Source organism: Canis aureus, chromosome 18 (assembly GCF_053574225.1).
Source record: "Canis aureus isolate CA01 chromosome 18, VMU_Caureus_v.1.0, whole genome shotgun sequence".
In the NCBI taxonomy this organism is placed as follows: Eukaryota; Metazoa; Chordata; class Mammalia; order Carnivora; family Canidae; genus Canis; species Canis aureus.
This window is the reverse complement of record NC_135628.1, coordinates 11,088,800-11,111,635: the sequence shown is the minus strand read 5'-3', so window position 1 is coordinate 11,111,635 and position 22,836 is coordinate 11,088,800. Positions and strand designations below refer to the sequence as shown.

At 34.0% G+C, this 22,836-nt stretch overlaps 1 long non-coding RNA gene across 1 annotated transcript in view; it reads right to left on the bottom strand.

Moving 5' to 3' along the window:
* LOC144288259 (uncharacterized) overlaps positions 1–22,836 on the bottom strand; it is a 43,874-nt gene that overhangs the window by 19,733 nt on the left and 1,305 nt on the right. Inside the window, exons 2-3 of the long non-coding RNA XR_013356232.1 lie at positions 9,813–10,027; positions 8,292–8,459 (exon numbers count right to left, since the gene is read on the bottom strand). This is a non-coding gene — a long non-coding RNA (uncharacterized LOC144288259). The remainder of the gene's footprint in view (positions 1–8,291; positions 8,460–9,812; positions 10,028–22,836) is intronic.

The window sequence follows — 22,836 nt, the reverse complement described above, 5'->3', positions numbered from 1 at the left end:
TGTTAGAGAATCATTAATATGTATTATGTGTAAATAAATTTAATAATAACTTGCAAGAATCGAATGATGGACGTGAGAACTTTGAAACGATATTAAATCACTAAACAGATGTAAAGTAATTTTGATCCCCCTTTTTAGTGAAATCAGTTATTTGATCAGATATTGCAACGATTTTGTTTGCTTTTTTTTTAATCAGCTCTAATTTTTCTTTAAAGGTACCCAGAGGTGTCCAGTAGGATATGTGTGTGTGGGTGTGTGTGTGTATGTATATGTGAGACACAGAGAGAGAGATTGCAGTTGAAAGCAAAGGCTCTAGACTCAAACTGCACTAACTAGTTGTGGTCATTGGTAATTGGTGATTACTTAACGCTTAGTGAGTCCCAGCTTCTCCAGTTATAAAATGGAGAAATAAACAGAACTTATGCTTAATAATTGTCTTGAAGATTAAAAGAGATAGTCTTTGTAACTACAGTGTCTGATTGTATCTAGAATTTTTCCACACACCAGATATATTCTTCTATTGCATTATCATATTTTATTTTCATAAATTTATATTCATAGATGACACATATATTTACATTTTTTAAAAAAGAGACTGATTCTGAAAAACTGAAATAGTGAAGAAAACTGTGCTGGAATACAACAAAGTTTGCAGTTCAGAAAAAACATCCATTGGGTACTCTCCATATGCAGGTTTTTACCATGTGTTGCGTTCTGGCTGGGGATAAGAATACATATTGCTGTAGTAAATAAAAGTAATATTTGATCAGTGCCATTAAATCTGGGTCAGAGGAAGTACATAGAGTGCTGAGAGAGAAAATACATTTTTTAGCAATTAAGGGAAGGCTTGATATGGAAATTAATGTTTGAGTTGGCTTTGAGGAAATGTAGGGTTTTTTTTGGCAGAGATGTTAGTGGGTGGACAATACAATTTCAGAAAAACATTGGCATAGCAGGGATGTAGAAAATGTGGAATATATTCAAGGAATGGCATTAAATTGGTAGAATAATTAGTATGTTGCTAACTCCAGAATTTATCTTATTTCTTTGTTCCCCTTCTTAACCAAACTTGTTGATTGATTGGTTGATTGATTGAGAGGGGGAGGGAGGGGAAGGATAGACAGGGAGGGGGAAAGAGAATCTTTTTTTTTTTTTTTAAAGATTTTATTTATTTATTCATGATAGTCACACAGAGAGAGAGAGACAGAGAGGCAGAGACACACAGGCAGAGGGAGAAGCAGGCCCCATGCAGGGAGCCCGACGTGGGATTCGATCCCCGGTCTCCAGGATCGCGCCCTGGGCCAAAGGCAGGCGCCAAACCGCTGCGCCACCCAGGGATCCCGGGAAAGAGAATCTTAAGCAGGCACCACACTCAGCATGGAGCTCAATGTGGGGCTCAGTCTCACAACCCTGAGATCACGGCCAAAGCCGCAATCAAAAGTTGGCCACTGAACCGACTGAGCCACTCAGGTGCCCAAACCTCTCTATTTTTTAATTTATTTTCCAGAAATTTGAAATATACAGTAATTTAGAAAGCTATTTTATCCATCATCACTCAGATCACTTTTTTTTTTCACTCAAATCACTTTTGTCATACTTCCATGAGATCCTTTTTTTTTTTTTTTTTTTAAGTAAGATATTGAATGTATAATTGAAGAAATTCCATTCCTCTTTGATATCCCTTCTCTTCCTCTCCAGGAGTAATTTCTATTCAGAATTTGGGGTCTGTCCTTCCTATTTCTTATTTTTAAGCATTTACCACATCTATGTACATTCATAAATAATATTTAATAACATCTATCATTTTGAAAGATGTTTGGTACCATGTATTTATTTTCCCTGTGGCGCCTCACACCGCACCCTACCAACACACTATCCATGCCTCATCAACCTGGATGGATCCCTTGGTCCCCCATCTGTCATTGCAAACACACTACATAGGTCTTCCACTCCTTCTAGAAACTTTACTTAGCCAGCTGACAAGGAAACCTTCATAGTAATTCTGTGAGAGCTTCTTTAGAGTTTCAGTTTCCCTAACTACATATCCTATTAAATTCTGTAGCTGAAGCAGGCCTTTATGCTTTAACTTCCTTCAGGTATTTATTTAAATTATCCTACCACATATTTAATTGATGATTTGGTCTTGATTCTACCCACCTGTGTTAGACACCAGACCAAACTTGTATTCTGGTTAACTAGTAAGAGACATTGCATGCCATCGCTGCTGCTCATTATTTGTCATTTAATATTCACAGCTGAAAGCAATTTATGTTAATAGTAAATAATCCCTTATGGGGGATATTTTTAGGATATCCTAGGGGAAAGAAGAATAGGAAATTACCATTTGAGAATGCCAAAACCTCTTCATGTAAACATACTGGAAATATTTCCCCTGGCTTATACTACCACAGGGGCTGAATTTCCCATGACTGGCATTTTTCCTTATAGATCCTTCCAAAAATCTGTATATTTTTACCTGGCTAAAGCATGATGCTTTCTGGAAAACAAAGTTTACCAGCAACCATTATAGCACAGGGACATTTATAAGATTAAATAAACTTTGTATAGTTTTTTTTACTGAAAAATGAGAGCCACCTATTGCCCAAATTTTAGCAGAAATATACATACTAAAAATAACTTGAGACCTGATAAACATATTTGCAAAACTGTTAACTTTAATTCTTTTCAATGTTTTTGGGGAAAAAAAAATCAGTACTTGATCATCTTAGGGATAATATCTATACATATTATACAATCAAGTATGTTAATTTGAATTCTATCAAAATGAAAAAATCACAATCATAAAAGAATTACCCACGTAACATAACACTTTTACATGATACATGTTTGCATATTAAATAGTATACAGGTACTCATGTATATATGACCGAAGGCAATTAAACATGAGTTTCATATTCGCAAACTCACATTTTTACTTTGAAGTCCATAATTCCAGAAATGTTTTATGTGAAACAAAATTTCATATTGAGTTATGAAACACATTTCAAAAGTGGTTTTGATGCTGTGCCTGTGCCACCAGTAAGTTTTTGTTTCTCACTCTTGGCAATACAGTGATGCGAAACAGCAGGTAAAATCTGAGTGCTAGGAGAAGGAACACATCACATATATTCTTAATTGCTACTTGCTTTGGTAGGTTTTTTGGCCGGTGACACAAGAAAGGTCAAGTATGAATACAATGGATATCCTGGGATCCAGGCCCTCATTAGCATTCTTCAGCTTTGGGGGTCATGTAAAGATGCTTTTTGGAATAGACCCGTGGCCTATTTAGCCAATTACTATATCATATATTCATTACTAATACAATATCTTAACTGATATCTTTGGGCAACAAAATATCTGTCTTTCACTCACATATCTCTTCTTCCTGCCTAAAGGAACAAACACTACATCGGAGGTTATCAAAATTTCAGTTACATTTCTTTTTAGCTATAGGGAGTGCTCTCAGTTTCTCTGAGTACCATTCATGTGGCCTAAATTGGAAGAGTAAAGTTTATGTTTAGATATGTATGCTTTTTCTCTGAAATTAGGAGGAATAAAAGTATGGGAGATTTCACAAGTATAAGTATTTGCAAACATTTAAAATTATGGTTGGGGATGTCTGGGTGACTCAGTGGTTGAGTGTCTGCCTTTGGCCCTGATCATGATCCCGGGGTACTGGGATCGAGTCTTGCATCAGGCTTCTCAAAGGGAGCCCGCCTCTCCCTTTGCCTATGTCTCTGCCTCTGTCTCTCTCTCTCTCTCTCTCTGTCTTTCATGAATAAATAAATAAAATCTTTTTAAAAAATTATGGTTGTTCAATAAATCACACATGGTAAGTACAATAGTGAATAGAATATTCTCTTATATTCCACTGGAATCATGAGTTTGTATAGGAGATATTTTAACATTTCATAATTTCAAAAAATATTATTTCTCAAGTTTAAGAGATTTATTTGATATAATAGGTTAAGCATCAACTGTAGTAAATACAACACAGTGATAAATATGTTAGTGAGTTACATGGCTTTTTTTTTTTTTAAGGTTTATTTATTTATTTCTTAGAGCATAAGCAGGAGAGGTGGAAGGACGGAGAGAGAGAATCCCAAGAAGACTCTGCTGAGTGCAGAGCACTACTTGGGACTTGATCGCAGGACCCTGAGATCATGACCTGAGCTGAAACCAAGGGTGGAATGGAACACTTAACCACCCGTGCCACTTAGGTGCCCCAGGTTACATGGTCTTCTTAAAATTTACATTAACTTTAGGTTTACATTGACATAAAACTAGAAGAAAGACATTGCAGTGTTTCATTATTTGTGCTCTGGGCCTTTAGGGTAGTTCACTGCTTATTAACTAGCAGCTAGATAATGGTCAACTTATGACTGTTCACTAATGAAGCAAGGTTATTTTGCTGCAATTGATTTTTATTGAAGAAAAGCTTAGGGGTCATATCTGCTGTGGGTTAAAACTGACAGAGATTAATTTAAATTCATTCAGCAGTCCAGCCGAGACAACTGTGGTAAGGTGGTAGTCATAATTTATCTGTACTCTGAAAATGTTCTGACCTTATTTGCTTCCCAAGCTATGAATGAATGATTTTTAAATGGCTCAGCATTCAGGATGAGTGTTGGCAAGTAAAAATCCCATAACACAAGAGGAATAATGTGATAGCAGAAGTTTAAAGCCAAAGTCCACAGCAGGGACTCTCAACAAGAAATTGCCTCTTTCAAAGCATTCATATTTAAATCTCATTTCTTCCCTCTCTTCCTTCCTCTCTTTTCCTTTCATTCCCCTCCTCCTTTCCTTCCTCCCTTCTTCCCTCTCCTCTTCTCTCTTTCTAGAACCAACCTAGCATATATCTTAGAAGTGATTTGTATTTGTAAGCAATATGCAAGAATGATTTCTATTTTAAAGGAACCCACATTTCTAGAATAAGCAGAACAAGAGAATTAGCTCTGGACAGCATATGAAAAAACTTGCATTTTATTTTTCACTTAGTAAGTTAGTTTTATTTCTCTTTTCTTGTTCATTAAATCTCATGGCCATCTAGAAACAAAAATGTAAAATAGATGAAATTTGCTTTTTTTTCTCCATGCCTTTCAGCACCTCTCTTTCAATCTCTGTGCTCCCCACACTGAGCAGAGACCTTTTCCTGCTTTTCCGTGTTTCGGTATTTCAAATGAAGCTTTTATGTATGGAATTCGACTCTATTCCCTTTCCATCTGAAGAAAATTAGAAAACTAGAGTTTACACATTGGTGGGACAAAAAGGTTTAAGAATACCTTAACTTGCATTAGTAAGTGGAATTTTCTGCAGCAATGCTACAAGGTATTTAGAATGACATTGTTAATACATAAAGAACCTTGGTTCAGAAAGGTCAAGTGATGTAAGCAATGCCAATCAGTAAGTGGCCACAATAGAACTAAAACCCAGGCCTTTTGTCTTCTCAGTCATACTTCAGCATTTTTTTCCATGGCCTTCCTTCTGTAAGGTATTGGTTAGTTTGGGTTAGTTATCTCTCTTTTTTTTTTTAAGATTTTATTTATTCATGAGACACACACACACACACACACACACACACACACACACACGCACAGCCAGAGGGAGAAGTAGGCTCCGTGCAGGGAGCCTGATGTGGGACTTGATCTTGGCACTCCAGGATGACACCCTGGGCCGAAGGCAGATGCTCAACCACTGAGCCACCCAGGCATCCCAGGTTAGTTAAATCTTATGTGATATTTATGTATGATAAAAATGTCCTTCCATTTTTATCATAGGATACATGATATCTGGGACCAATACAATGTATCAGTCATTGTACCAATACAATGTATCGGGGACAATTTCTAAACACAATTAGAAGACCATCAAGAAAAAAAAAAAAAAAAGAAGAAGACCATCAAGTCTTCTTCAGAATTTCAGTCACTAGCAAGAGTATATTAGCTGTGAAATAAATTTTAAGGTCTTTTTGGTATTCATCTCCTCACCAGATAAACTCTGACTTCACCTGTACATAAAGCAGACCCTTGCAAATCTGATCACTGACTTATACCACTTCTTGATAGAAAATTGTATCTTTTCTTTTAAAGATTTATTTTTAAAGATTTTATTTATTCATGAGAGACACAGAGAGAGAGAGCGAGAGAGAGGCAGAGACACAGGCAGAGGGAGAAGCAGGCTCCATGCAGGGAGCCAGACGTGGGACTCGATCCCGGGTCTCCAGGATCATGCCCTGGGCTGAAGGCAGGCGCTAAACCGCTGAGCCACCCAGAGATCCCCTTGTATCTTTTTTTTGATCATTTAAATGCGGGCAATAGACCTAGACAAGGAAATTCTGGGTACATAGCACAGTTATTTAAAACACAGGCTTTCCTATGGAACAGAGTGGGATGAAGTACTGACTCTTGTTCCTTACTACCTTTATGACCAAGGTTTGGTTAATTAACCTTGTACAATCTTATTTGCCTCAGTGGAAAATGGGAATGATTAGGTCTAATATTCAGCTTTTATTTATAAGGCTGTATTCATTACCAATTCTTCAATTATTTTAAGAGTCATAGTGACTCTTAAAAAGTTATACCACTTTTCAGATGACTCCTTTGTTTCAGGATAGTACCTTTTCATCCTACAACTTAACTAAATTATCTACATTAAACATCAGACTGATACTTTATTTCAGGCAGAGATCTATTTACTAATTTTTTCAAAACATTGTCTTTTGGTTAGAGAATATTATATGAAACAATTTCTAATCACTGTGTTAGCATGTTTGCTTTGTGTATTTAGAAGTAAGAGGTATGAAGAGGTAGATGCTTCTTTGACACCTCAACCTGTTCTGAGCACACACTGGTTTCATTTACTTTGAAGTGCTCTCAGGCTTTGTCTTTATTTTGTGCTTCAAGTTTTGTTTTTTGTTTTTTTTCCTGTGCTATAACTATTTTCAAGTGCAATTTGAGTGCAGAATAACCATGTACCTCCCAAAAGGCTTACCCGTCTGTAAGCCAGTCACTGGGCTCTTTCCTTTTGTATTTCCTTTCCTATATGATGTCTTTGTACCCTTTTCCACCTGCCTCCAACTGTTACTCAGTCATATTTTCCTTCTTTGGTCAATATAATAAGCTTTCATGATATTACATTTTTTTAGATGTTCTGATTTTTCTATCTTTGAACAGTGTTTGAATGTCTTGAGTTGGGATGAAATGCACCATATTTTTTCCACTAACATTAATGGAAATATTTATATTTTATTAACATCTTTGCTAACATAACATAACAACTAACAGCAAGGTTATTGTAAACACATTAAAATCATTTCATGAGGGATATCAATTGGTAAATAATAAATGTTTAGAGTCTTCTAAGTGCTCCCTTACTATGTATGATAAAAATAGTCTCAGTATGTAAGTCTTCTACAGAATGTCCTCTCCAGATTTTCCCCAACATAGGACTGGACTCTGAAAAAAACCCTCAGAATTTTACTTCATCATGCATGCTGGCTTGCATTCTGAATGGTCCATATTCTTGCTTTACTTTATATTTAATATTGTGAATATTCCTTCTAGTGATGACAATAATGGAGCATATCACAAAAAGTTGTTTTAAGAATGAAATTATATAATGCATGGAAAGAACTAGGATAATGTTTAGTACCTAGTAAATATTCCATAAATATTAGCTGTAGTTCTTATATTATTAGGATATAATAATTTAAAAATTTGTGTATTTGTATAATGAAACACTTCAAATATATCAGTTTTATAAATATATTATGGTAAGTATAGGCTTCTATATTTAGTATCTTCTGTGAGGAATAATATATTTGATTTTGAATTGAATATCCATTGGATTGCATAAAATCCAAAATAAATAACACATAATTAAAATTAGAAATCCTCCTTATTTACTTTTTAAAGAACCTGACTCAAATAAGTATTAATGCAGAAAAGTATTCTGTGTGTAAATATGTGTGTATATAATCAAACATTTTTCATTACAACCAATACAAGATTATAATTTTGTTGATAATATTTTCATGGAATTAGTATATGACTCAACCTTAGGTACATAATGGTTATCTTGGCTGATTTAATTTATATGATGCTTATGTGATGTGTGTCAAATTCACACAAAATACGTAAATATTTTCCTTTTAGTACTCTGTTAATTGGCCATCTTGAACTATGAGAAAAGCAAAACCAATGAATTCTGATTCTTTCTGGTAACCTACATTCTTAAGTTTACTCACTTATTGTATCCACTTATTTACTGAGTATTCATTGAACAAAGAGTACCTGTCAACTTTTGTAGACTACACAGGAGGCCAGCCATATTTTTGAGCATCTTGTGTGTGCTGCCTCTGAATGCAAGCTGTCTGGATCTGATATGACCCCAAGTTGGTTGCCTGGGTTGAATGACCCCTGAGGAAGTTACTCAAGCTCTCTGTGTGTCAGTTTTCTTGTCTGTATAAAAGAGAACAAAGATTATATATACCTTACAGTATTATAGTGAAGACTTAGTTAATACATTTAAATTTTTTAAGATAGAACCTGGTAAAGAGCACGTGTTCTATTAAAGTCAGTTAGTTTTGAAAATAACTATTGCCCTGTTTTAGCCCATTGGAAAGAATTAAATGATGTCAGTTTGGACATTGAAGTATATACTATACTAATATTCTAATCTTGATATTTTGATTTTTCATAAAAGTAGATAGACCATTAATAAAAACAAAAGGGTCCAGCATATGTTGTTTAGTGTTAACTAGTATTATTTTATTGTTGAATGTAAAATAAAAAATCAACTTCCTTATTTAGGATTATTTGGGCATTAAAAATGATTAAGACAAGGAATAATTGAAGATAGGACATATACCATAAATTTTAGATTAATCTTAAGTTCATTAACTGAGTTTCCATTAGAAATGGGGAAAAAGCTCAGATCTGTGAAAATGTGAAAGATTCCTGTGCAAAGCAGTCTCTTCTGACGGCAGTGACAGGTGCAATTACATGTGGCCTCTCAAAGAACAGGAAACCAATTTAGGGTTGTGCTTAAAAAATAGAGTTTTTGAGTAGTGAGGAAGAATAAACTCTGATGTAACAGAAAGGGATACAAGATAGAGGAAGAGCTGAAAGTTCTACTGAAGGGTGTGAGATGGAAGGAGCAAGAAAAAGATGTGACAAGAGATGTGGAGAATGCCAGAAAAAATGAAAAGCAGCATAGGAAGTGTAAATGAGGAAGGATTCATAAGAACTACCGAAGAAAAATAAATGAAAAAGAGGGAAAGGATGAAAAAGAGATTGTAGAACCTATGGGAATAGGAAGTTTTATAGCAAAAGACATTGATAAAGTACAGGGGTGAGCCTCAGGCATAAATGAGTATTTTCTGAGAGAAATGATAGAAAAATCAGGGAAGAAAGCAGAGGGAAAAGTATAAGGAAACAAAAATATGATAAAGCAATGATATAATTGAAGTCCAATTGTTAAATGTTTATCAATGTCTACCAAAAGCTTAGATTCCTTTACTATTTTAGTAAATTCTTTAAAAATATGACATGTATTAGCATTGTCCATCAGTTTTCTAGTTTGAGAAACATTCTTCCTAGGCTAATCTATTGTTTATTCATTTAAACACTATACTCATAAACAAGCAATCATTCTGTTATTCTAAGCAAATACGTTAATCGCTTTTAAGGTCATCTTTTCCAAGTATTACTAGGAGTAATTACAAGATTAAAGAAGGAAGCGAAATGAAGCCAAGAATATGCAAATAAAATTTACATTAATTATCTTGCAATGACAAGGATGAATGATCTTACTTTTAAATCAGGAATCACTCCTGAAGTTGCAATCCACCATTGACACTTATTGTCATGGTACTTCTAAAATGGCATTTGAAAAGATCACTGTTACAATATATGCATTTGCTTTCAGTGTAGACACCATATTAACTCAGCCTTCCAAAATAATCACAGATGGAATCATGTGCTTACAATCATCCGCATACATTTTGTTGTCCAGGTATTAGTTGAAGCTTTAAGAATACAAAGAAAAGACTATGTTACTAATCCCAATAAGCATCTTGTTTAATAAAACAGATATCTAACACAACGGAAGCAAAATATATGTATGCGTTATCACAGTTTGGTGAGTGAGACAAGAAGAGATGAAAATAAGGAATTAAGAAAGTCTCACTGGAGTGGGTGTTTTTTAGACAGGATCTCAAAATATAAATATGGGTTGGCGAAATCATTCCTCACAAAGTAAGAGTGAGGCACAAAAATACATAGTATACATGTAACCATAGGATCAAACAAATGGAATTCTTATGTTTTGAGGTGAATTATCAGGATTCCAAAATTCTTTTTTTTAAACATTTTATTTATTTATTTATTCATTCATTCATTCATTCATTCATTCATTCATGAGACACACAGAGAGAGAGGCAGACAGAGGGGGAGAAGCAAGCTCCCCGCTGAGCAGGGAGCTGGGTGCAGGACTCAATCCCAGGACCCCAGGATCACACCTTGAGCCAAAGGCAGAGGCTCAACCACTTAGCCACCAGGTGACCCAGGATTCTGAGGTTTGGTTTTGCATCCATGTAGGTTTATATGTGAAACCAATGTGAAAAATTAAAGGACTAATGACACTAAGTCACTAGTGGCAGTGTAACATCATTAATCATGAACTTGAAATGCCTTTTTATGCCTCCTAAAGTTTCACTGGTATCTTTATATATTAATGGTGGAAAAGATGCTACATCTGGCCAATATCTATGTATTCTGTGTGTAGGGAAAACAATCAATTATAGCTTTAAAAAAAAAAGATTTTATTATTTATTTATTTGAGAGAGAGAGGGAGAGATACGAGAGGTGGAGAGGCAGAGGAGAGGGAGAAGCAGGCTCCCACTGAGCAGGGAGCCCAACTTGGGGCTCAATTTCAGAACCCTGGGATCCTGACCTGAGCCAAAGGCAGGTGTTTAACATTCTGAATCACCCACGTGCTCCCAGATTTAGCATTTTTTAAAGGAAAAGTTTTAAAATTTTTATGTTTACATACATTGCTACATAATTGTAATTGAATCAAATTATGATTAAATCTAAATTGTACAAGCCAGTGGTCAAATAGACAATAAGCACACAAACGTCTCCTCTATAAAAACCTTTCAGCCCAAAGAGAAAAATGAACCTCTCCAAAAATAATTTTGTTCAACATACTGCTATTGAATATCTGGTAAATGTACTTGTCACTAATAGTTGCTCAAAGATAGGCATGAACTTGGATAAGATGCTGTCTGTTTGCATTTGTCAAAGAAAAGAGTGCATAGAAAGCAGTATTAGAAAAAGATGCATATATATGAGGGAGTAAGGATAATAATCTACTTGGAAAGGGAGCATCCCTAGGCATTGTTTCTAGAACTGTATTTGCATGGCAAAGCTGTCATTATGCTTATTTTGGGAGAAGGAACTTTGGAAAGCCTGATGGAGGTTTACAGGGTTAAAGTCATCCCTTCGTGACACCACGGACTATGACCAAAACATTTAATTAGGGGGGAAAAAAAAAACGTTAAAGAAGAAGTATACTGGAATTTCAACAGGTCTAGGACAAATCCAATTAAAAGGATCCCGTGGTGATTTTGGCTAGGCAAAGCACAAACACCTAAAATAATTCTGCTAAAAAATGTGCAGCAAAATTATCACAGGAAGAGACAATAATATCAATTTATTGTGAATTCCTAGGAGCAGAGGGACTACTATAAATAAATGAATGATACCCTGAAAGGCTACTTATTTTTCTTTTTCTGAGAATCATACAGAAAATGCCTCACAGTTAAAGCCCTTGAGTATAGAGACCACAAATACAATTTATTGTGTACACATAGAAAGTATTATTCAAAATATGTGAGAAAGATAAACTATTCTAATAAGCCAGAGAGGGACCTGATATGGAGGTAATAGATTGAATAAAAATATCAGAGTGAGCAGAATGAACTTTGCAGAGATCAAGTCATGCTGAATATTAATCCTAAAAGCTACCCCCACCAAACTCTAGTGTACTTGTCAAGTGCACTATAGAGAAACTGAGCAGCTGTCTTAAAGGAGACAGAAGTTTTCTGCCTCCATTCCCATGTGCAATAACAGCTAACACTTTAATAAGTCTTAGCGTTTTGGTGCAGAGATGCTTTAGTAGCTCTACAGTACTTTCTTATGTTAGATTGCAGTCCCTATCTAGCACAGGATCTCTCCCCTTAGATCATCAGAATTGTAAAAGTGCATACAACTTGAAGTCTAAGACTAGCAGAAACTAAGGAATTACAGTAAATATCTTTGGCCTGCATTTGCATCGATCTTCTCTGCAGAAGCTAATACACTGATTAGCAATCCAACAAACAGAGTTTAACAACTGTTCTATCTAGGGGAAAGTAATAGAATGGTTAACTAATGATAGTCTTGTTGCTAGGAAACAGTTATTAGGACAAGTTAGGCTTTAACATAGGAGTAGAGCCCTCTAAGTCTACAGTGAATTCTTATTAAAAGATTGGTTAGTTTTTGTTTTTGTTTTTTGTTGTTCTTGCTTTTCTTCTCCAAAGTCTATCATTTGGGTCTGCCACCTGGACCATTTATTTATGCAATGTCAGTTTTTTTTTTTTAACTGAGTTTGAATTGGTTTTAGATATGTTCTAATGCTCATCAATTTTTTCTCTCTTGTAGGAATATTTGTGACAATATATAACATACTTTCTGAGAAAGACTTCAGTTTAAGGTTTAGAAGCACTTCCTGCCTTTAATTATTCTTTAGAATCCTATTTGCCATTCAGCAAACATTTATCAAGTGGTTACTGTGTTCCTTGTACTGACCTAAGCATTGTAGGGGAATACTATAGTTTCTGCTTTCAGCTGAATTTGGGAGATAAGACTTGCCACCACAGACAGGCAGAGCAAGAGCTATGGAAGCTCATAGGAGGGAGAGATTACTTTCAGTTGAGAAGTCAGGAAAAACTTTAAGGAGGATGTAGCATTTGTGTGGGGTCTTGAAGGATGAGTAATTTGGGGTATTTGGGAAGATGGAAGGGTTCGGGGACATACATTTAATCACAGGTAGAATGTACAATATAAAAATAGCTCAAAAACAGGAAACACAGTGTATGTTCTCAAATTAACACATTTTTTATTCCCTGCCCAGCTTAAGACTCCTTCTCTGGACTAGAGTCATTTTGTTGGTTGGTCAGCTGCCAATAGTAGTCTCTTTTTTGAAACTTAGAAGAAACAAAGGCATTGAGGTAGAATGGTAGAGAGAGGATTCATAGAAATATCACAGAGAGGGCAGTGGAAGATATATTTGGTAGATTTGCTCCTGAAAAGCATAGAGATTGCTTCAATCTTTAATAGTTTCCTAAGCTTTATCTCCATGCTTCATGTGATTTAACTCTGTTTTGGTCCTGTTTAACGATTCTGTGCCCTTTCAATAGATTCTCCTTTGTTTGGACTAGCTTGAGTTGGTTTCTGTTTCTTGAAGTCAGAGTCTTGACTAAGACATTGTGATCAAATGGTGAGTCTGAATTGATTGGTACCCAGAGTACCTTAAGTGAATCAGAATGAACTGCTTATGAGGTTAAGTGAGGCTCAGATTATGGAATTCCCTGTTGCCAATCAGTTTTGTTTTGTTCCCCCCCCCCCCCCCCGCAGAGAATGGTAAAAGAAAGTTTCTGAGCAGGATGGTGGAGATATGATCAGAGCTATCTACTTGATAAGTTAACTAAGCTTCAGTGTGCAGAATGGATTGAAGGAAGAGTCAAGTAGACAAATTAAGAGACTAATTAGGTGGTGTGACTATGAAGCAAAGTGATGATAGTAGGAATGAAAGATAATTTGTGGAAGTAGAATTATCTCAGGCAACTGCTTGGATGGCCAGGATGAGGGAGGAATAAAGAATATCTTCAGCTGTCTCTGTTTAAATGACTGTCAGAAAAGGAGGGACTTAGGCCTGGAGGTAGTATTTTTGAATCGTGGGCTGAGAAGAGATCAATATGTGATGTAGTGTAGAGTTATGGGGATAGATGCTTCATAGTAAAACCTGCAAACTTGAAGAATGGCTACATTTTTAATAAAGACAAGAATGAGAAAATGGATTAGTAAAAGGAGATTTCCCAAGGGAAGAAGAGTTAATGACATGAGATTTATATAAGATGATTTTGATCTTGCAGCAAGGTTAAGATGAGAAAAGGCCAAAGGACTGGGATGAGTGAATCATTGGTGAAATTGTGTCCATACAGTTTCAAATGAAGTGAGTGATGCTGAAGAGAAGACTTTTTTTCCAAAATATTTTGATAGTAGGGAAAGGGGAATGTACTGCTTAGAGGGGTAGTAAGCTTAAGAAGAGATTTAGGAGATGGACATTTTGGCTCTATGATTTCGCTATTATTTATAATGAGGCTATAAACATTAGGATGCATGTATCCCTTTGAATCAGTATTTTTGTATCCTTTGGGTAAATACCTAGTAGTGCAATTGCTGTATTGTAGGGTAGTCCTATTTTTAGCTTTTTGAGGAACCTCTATACTGTTTTCCAGAGTGGCTGTACCAGTTTGCATTCCTACCAACAGTGTAAGAGGGGTTCCCCTTACTCCACATCATAATCTGATGAATGGATAAAGACAATATATATGTATATACATAAATAAAGAAAATACTCGCACACATACACATATACAAGGAGTTTTACTCAGCCATAAAAAAGAATGAAATCTTGCCATTTGCAATGATGTGGATGGAGCTAGAGAGTATTATGCTAAATGAAATAAGTCAGAGAAAGACAAATATATGATTTCACTCATGTGGAATTTAAGAAACAGAACAAATGAAAATGGGAAAAAAGAAAGGCAAACCAAGAAACTCTTAACTATAGGGAACAAACTGATAGTTATTGGAGGGGAGGTAGGCAAGAGGATTAAATAAGTGATAGGGATTAAGGAGGGCACTTGTGATGACCATCAGGTGTTGTATATAATGTTGAGTCACTAAATTGTACACTTGAAACTAATATTGCACTGCATATTAACTAGCTGGAATTTAAAAACTTGGTGAAAAAAAGAGATTTAAGAGAGTGAAAACTGTATTGCTCAGCGAGATAGCATGGAAAGACTGAATATTAAAAAGCATGGTGAAAATAATATTAAAGCATAATGATTGTGAAGATGATAGGAAGGTTGAAAGTAGTGCACAAATATCAGAATTAATCTTATAGACTGAAGGTAAGAGAGAAAATGAAAATACAGATATTTTAAGGAAGAAAAATGGAAACGATAAACAATATTGGATGGCCTCAGATAATAGTAGGCAGGATTTTCTGCTGAAAGGAATTGGGAACTTAAAGTAGAAGAGGCAATCAATTGGATATGAATAAATCATTGATGAGTTAGCAAGAGTTTGCAGTAAGACTCATTTATCTAGTTTCATGACATTTTCTATTAATTTGAAGGAAAACACTAAATTTAAAGAGTAGACAGAGAATCCTGAGTTCTTTAAGTATAGAACGACTTCTCTCATATGGTGTGCTAGATATTATGAAAAATACGATTATTATAGACCATGTAGGTGCAGAAAAATTCAATCAAATAGCTATAAAATTAATAGCTGAGTTTAAGCAAATTGGGAAACATAACCAAAATAGTAAACAGGTATGGAATCTGTGGTTGCTATGGGACATTTGCTTTTACGAGGAGCTAGACTTGAGTTTGTTTGTTTGTTTATTTATTTATTGGCTTGACTTTTAAAGACTCTGTGGTGAGAAGTGCCTGGGTGATGCAGTCAATTAAGCAACCAACTCTTGGTTTTGGCTCAGGTCTTGATCTCAAGATCCCAAGATTGAGACCTGTGTCAGGTTCTGCATTCTGTGCTCATTGCAGAGTCTACTTAAGACTCTCTCCTCCTCTCCCTCTGCCTCTTCCTCCTATACTTTCTATCTCTCCCTCTCCCCACCCCTCTCTAAAATAAATAAATCCTTAAATTTTTTTTTTTTGAAAATAAAGGTGCTATGGTAAAATTAATATATCTAGGGTTCTTACAAATGACAAGTTTGGAATTTAGGCCCACATATAAAGCAAGAACCCTCAAAGATCTATAGTGTCAACAAAGGGGTGATAGAAAAATGTGTGAGCAAAAGAAGATAACAGGATGTCTATTTTGGGTACATTCAGAATGAGAAACCGAAAAAACTGGTACTGATAATTTCTAACCATAGGCCTTCCCCACATTAATTGTATACTAAATATACTCTAATTTCAAGGTCCAAAAAATTCTAAACAGAAAAATTGAGGAAGACCTGTTATAAAACTGGAAGACATCTGACAGAAGCGAATTCAAATAGTCTCCCTTAAAAAAATCCTAATATGAGTGTATAAAAAAGTTTAGCAAATACATAAGGAATAAAGCCCCCATGAGTGAAAATGAACAAAATTAACAAACAACGTATTTAGATTTCTATATCTTGATATTGGAATTATTTAATATAGAATATAAAACAATTGTTTTTAAATGGCCTGAAGAATTAAAATACAGATTTAAAAACCATAAACCGTGGCTCTAGCAGTTTAGCACCACCTTCAGCCCAAGTCCTGATCCTGGAGTCCAGAGATCAAGTCCCACATTGGGCTCCCTGCATGGAACCTGCTTCTCTCTTTGCCTGTGTCTCTGCCTCTCTCTCGCTCTCTCTGTGTCTCTCATGGATAAATAAATAAAAAATTTAAAAAAAATCTTTAAAAACCATAAACCAAAAAGGAAATAAGAAACTGTAAAAAATTATCAGGCCAGATGTAAAAGAATAACAGGAAAAAGAAAAAGCAATAAAATATTTGGAAATAAAAGAGATTATCATCAGATTTTATAATGCAACTGATGGGTTAAATAGAAAATGACATTAAAAAGAGAATCTGTGAAGATCTGTGATGATTTGGCAGGGTAAACCTCTAATATTGTCCCAAATATAATATGAATAAACCTTAGACTAATGCAAGAAACAAACTAAAAAATAAGAAATACAACTACGGAGGACTCCAGAGAGTGAACAAAAGCAGGCAGATTTTTGCGGGAAGTTGAAACTTGAAGAAAGATACGGGCATAGCTGAGTCCCATTTTTGTGGATTTGGGTGTGAGAGTGGGCCTTGTTCACAGCACAGAGAAAGACAGCTGAAGCTGTATTAAAAAGCCCATGCCCTATGCTAGAGAGTGAGAAGAGACTCTTGGAAAGGAGAGAATGTAGTGTTCTGTGTATAATCCCTACCTAAGTCTCTACCTCATCCATAAAGAACACAGTAAGCATCCTGGCTAAAAGGTTAAAAAAAATCATCCTGAGAACTTCGTTGCTACCTATTTCAGGTGAGACAGAAATTGTAATTTAAGCCTAATCAAATGAATTATTTCCTAAAAATAGATTAAAGCCTTTTAGTGTAATATAATGATACCAAATTTTCTACCACACAATTTTCACAGTATCCAAAATAAATTCCAAAATTACTTAATATAAGAAGAACCCAGAGGAGCTTATTTCTACTTGCTAGATGAGGAAACTGCCTAATTCATGAATCATTGAATAAAGACAATAAACAAGAAGGAGAAAGAGAATCACCACCACTATCACCAGGAAAATGTGACTATTCCCAAAGGAGAAGAAAATCAACTGAGTCCAGCCTTAGATATCTTAGATGGTGGGATTATTAAAGAATATAAATTGTGCTTAATATGGTAAAGGAAAATGTGCTTGTAATGAATGAATGGATAGGAAATCTCAGCTGAAAATCGGTAATTATAAAAAAGAAATCATAAAAAACACAAAGATTTTAGGATTGAAAAATACATTTGAAATTTTAAAAAATCACTGATCATAATGGAATAATTATTATGAATAAAAGGGTCAGTGAAGCTGAAGATAAATAGAAATTATCCAATTTAAAAAGGATGTAGAAAAATATTTTTGAAAGGCATTTCTGACATCTACCCAGGATGTAGAAAGGTGGAAAAACCAGCACTCCAGATAATCTGCAAAGCCACAACTTTCTGAACTCATTAGAAAACCAAGGTATCAGGCAGGCAACTACCATATATGAGAAAATACTGGTGCTTACAAGGGAGGAGATTTTGTGAGCATTGACTTACCTACAGGGGATCATGAAAAAAGAAGATGAGACCACCATTTGGACAATGAGAAGAATGAAGATAAACCTGAATTCTAAAGCAAGCTGGAAGAAGGAAATAATAAAAATAAGAAAACAATGAAATTGAAAACAGAAAACAAATAGAGAAATCAAATAAAACCAAAAGCTATTTCTTAAAAAATATATTAAAAATTAATGAACTTCTAGCAAGACTAATCTTGAAAAAAAGAGAGAAATCACAAAAGTTTCAAATTTGAAATGAGTGCTACAGATCCTATAGATATTAAAAGGATAATAAGAGAATATTGCAGTTAGCTTTATGCCCATAAATTCAACTTAGATGAAATGGAAAAATTCCTTCAAAGGTACAAACTAGCCAATCTTACTCAAGAGTAAATTGTGAATAATGTGAATGGTCTTATATCTATTAAAGAAATCTAATTAATTGAAAGTCTTTCAATAAATTAACCTTCAGGCCCAAATGGCTTCACAGGAAAATTCTAATGAACGTTCAACAAAGAAATATTACTGTTTCTACATTAACATGTCAAATAGTAGGAAGGGAGAGAACACTTTCCAGTTAATAGTTTTGAAGACAAAACCCAAACAAAACAAAGATATTACAAAGAAAGACTACAAACCAATGTCCTTCATTAATTTTAGGTGTAAACATCCTTTGCAAAATATTAGCAAATCATATTGAACAATATATAAACAATAATATAGTACAACAAAGAGGGATTTATCCTGGTAATTCAAGCCTGATACACATGTCACATTATAATATCAGCATATTAGAGGAAAAAAATCACATGACATATGAAAAACCAAAATTTGAGTAATGTTGGTATAAGTTTTACCTATTTGGAAGAATTTATTACTGAAGCGACCATTGAATGGATAAATCTTGAAATGTCTCTGTGAGAAGGGTTTTATTTATGGATTCCTTTTCCTTAAAATTATGAAACATCTGATTTTATATTTATCTTTGTTTTATTTTTTAATGTACCTTTCTTGGAATTTGTCTACTTTATCAATATTTTATTTATTTAAATTTTTATGACTTTTTTTTTTTTTGAGAGACACAGAGTAAGAGAGAAAGAGAGAAGGGGCTGAGACACACGGAGAAGGAGAGGGAGAATCTTAAGTAGGCTCCATGCTCAGCCCAGAGCCCACCCAGTACAGGGCTTAATCTCACTCTGAGACCATGACTTGAGCTGAAATCAAGATTTAGGTGCTTAACTGACTCAGGCACTGAGGCCCTCCTATTTTATCAACATTTTAAATATATTGGCAAAAAATGTTTATATAATCTGTATTAATTTACTAGGGCTGCCATAACAAAAAACCACCATTTGGTGTCTTAACATACAATATTTTCTCACATTTCTGGATGCTAAAGGTTCAAAATCAAGATATTACCAATATTAGTTTCTTTTGGGAAAGCATCTGTTCCAAGCCTCTCTAGAAGATGCTACTAGTCTCACTTGTTTCTTATAAATGGCATTCTCTCTGTTTCTTTGCATCATTTTCCCTCTATCAGTATCTGTCAGTATATGTCCAAACTTCGCTTTCCTATTAGAACTTTCAATAGTATTGAATTAGGGTAAACTAACCTCAGTTGGTTAGATTTGCAAAGACTTTTTTTTTTTTTTTTTCCCCAAATGAAGCCACATTCTGTGGTATTGAGGATTAGGATTTCAACATATGAATTTGGGGGTACAATTTAGGCCAAAACAGTATTATTTTTTGCTATCTGTAGAATATCTTTAGAAATTACCTTAATTAACATCTGTAAGATGTACAGAAATATCTCCCTTATATATTCGTAAAGTGGTTTATTTTTTACGTTTTACGTTTGTATTATCTGCATTGCCATGGGTTTTTCACTTTCATTAATCTTTTTAAAGAACCATACTTTGGCTTTGTACCGTCTTTTGGATATTTGCATTCTAAATTATTGATATCCGATTGTGTCTTATGTATAATTTGCTTTTCTTCCTTTAGATTCTTGATTTGATTATTGAGATTTTTACCTTTTGTTCTTTATCAGTATGTCCATTTGAAGGCTATATATTTGCCTCTGAGCACAGCTTGAGCTTCATCCCTCAAAATTTTTCTCAGAATCTTATTTTGAAAAATTATGGATATAGAGGCAAATTTTAAAAATCAAGAAATAGATGTACACCTTTACAAATTGTTAATTTTTTGTCTTATTTATCCTCTTTCATCAGTAGGTAGGTGTGTATTTTCTGAAACATTTAAAAATAATTTTAGATATTATGACAGTGATTGCTGAAAATAGTTAAAGATATGTTCTCCTTTTTATTCTTTTTAAATATTTTATTTATTTATTTATTCATGAGAGACACAGAGAGAGGCAGAGACACAGGCAGAGGGAGAAGCAGGCTCCATGCAGGGAGCCCAATGTGGAACACAATCCCAAGAACCCAGGATCACACCCTGAGCTGAAGACACTCAACCACTGAGCCAACCAAGTGTCCCAAGATATGTTCTCCTAGTAACAAGAACATTTTCCTGTTTAACTGAAATATCACATCAAAGAAATAATTTTATCTATATTCTTTATTTAGTAGTATTGTCAAATATAATATTCATTTTAAAGATCCATATTCATCAAAAATATTTTTATAGTTTTATTTTTAAATCAAATATCCATTCTGGTTTCACTTACATACATTGAAAACAGTATAATTTGATTAAAATTATTTCCTAATTCTTCCTTATATGGCTTCTTTGACCCAATAGATTATTTAGAACTACATTGCTTATATCCACATTTGTAAGGATTTTAAAATTACTAACTTTGCAATTGGTCGGAGAAGCTATTCAGGATGATTTCAACACATGAGTTCTTGAGACCTGATTTTTGGTGAGGCATACTCTAAGATCTGATAAATATTTAATGTTCACTTGAGAATTTTGTTTGGATATTGTTCTGTTCTGCAAAGTATTTTCTTCTGCAGTGAATTTGTTTTGAGGAAGTTACCAGCAATGTTCTATGTTATTAATTAGGTGAAGGTTGATTAGATGAAGTTTATTAATAGATATTACTCAAAATTTATGTTTATTACTATTCATATTATTGTCCTATCAATTATGATGAAACATGGGTTAAAATACTTTGTATAATTGTGAAATTCTTTATACACTTTTTAGTTCTATTATTTTTGCTTTGTTATGTTTTAAAGCTTTGCTATTAGGTTCATACAAATTTACAAATATTATATATACTTGTTGAATTAAACATATACTTGTTGAATTAAACTTTATATCACTATAAAATCTATTTTTAAAATACCAATTACCTTTTTACTTTAAAACTTTTGCCCTAATATTAATATAGCTATACCAGCTTTCATTTTGTTAGTTTATGTGTAGTGTATGTTTTTCTATCCTTTCATTCTGAAATTATAAATCCATGCATTTTGTATGTCTCCTGAAACTATTTTTCACTAAATTTTAATTGTTATTAATATGTTTGCATTTAATTAGAATATATAGAATTTTACATTTAATAGAATAATTGAGACTTTAGAATCTAAATTTGCCATGGTACTATTTTTAAAATTTTCCCCATCTGTAATATGTTCCTTTTTCTCACCTTTCTTTTTTTTTTTTTCTCACCTTTCTTTAGTTACTTTGAGTTGATTATTTTTATCATTCTATTTTTTCCTCTAGCAGACAAGTAATTGTATCTTCTTTTAGCATAGCAGAAATTACAACATACATTTTTGAATTATCAGATGTTAGTACTTTTATCTCTTCCTAGATAAGTCAAGAATCATAAACATGCTAATATATTTAGTCCTCTTGAACTTGCTACTTATTTATATAAGATTAAAAAGTTTTCTAATCTTATTAACATTTTTGGAAATGCAGATTAAAACTATATGATACCTCTACACAAAAATATGACCAAAATTAGAAAGTCTTATAGAGCTTATGGAGCAATTAAAACTTTCTTTTTCTTTTTCTTTTTTTTTTTTTTTAAGATTTTACTTATTTATTCATGAGAGACACAGAGAGAGAAACAGAGACATGCAGGGAGCCCGATGTGGGACTTGATCCCGGATCCCAGGGTCATGCTCTGAGCCAAAGGCAGAAGCTCAACTGCTGAGCCACCCAGGTGTCCCACAATTAAAACTTTCATGTATTTCTGAGTTGGTGTGCAAATTTGTACACTTTGTAGAAGAGTGTGCTATTATGTAGAACACTTGAAGATATGCATACTCTGTGATTTAATTATTCATAATTATAGATATATATCTTTAATAACTCACAATTATGGATATATATCTTTAGAACACTGAACACAAATGCTTACAAAAGTTATCTTTGGAATATTCCAATACTGGCCACAACTGAAATGACTATCAATGTTACATTGAATAAATAATTTGTGATATATTCATCTATAGAAGTTGTATATAGAAATAGTAATAATATAGACTAAATAATCTAAAGCAAAATTGATGAATCTTTTAGACATAATATTTAACTAAAGAAACAAAACATAAAACACAGAAAGTAGATTTCCATTTACATAAAGTTCAAAAATAGGCAAAGCATTTAAAGTCCCTTAAAGGAACTTTGCGTCTTTAATGTGGGATGAAATATGAACAGTTTTTTTGAGCCATGGGAAGAAAGTCAACATACCTTCAGGTGATGCC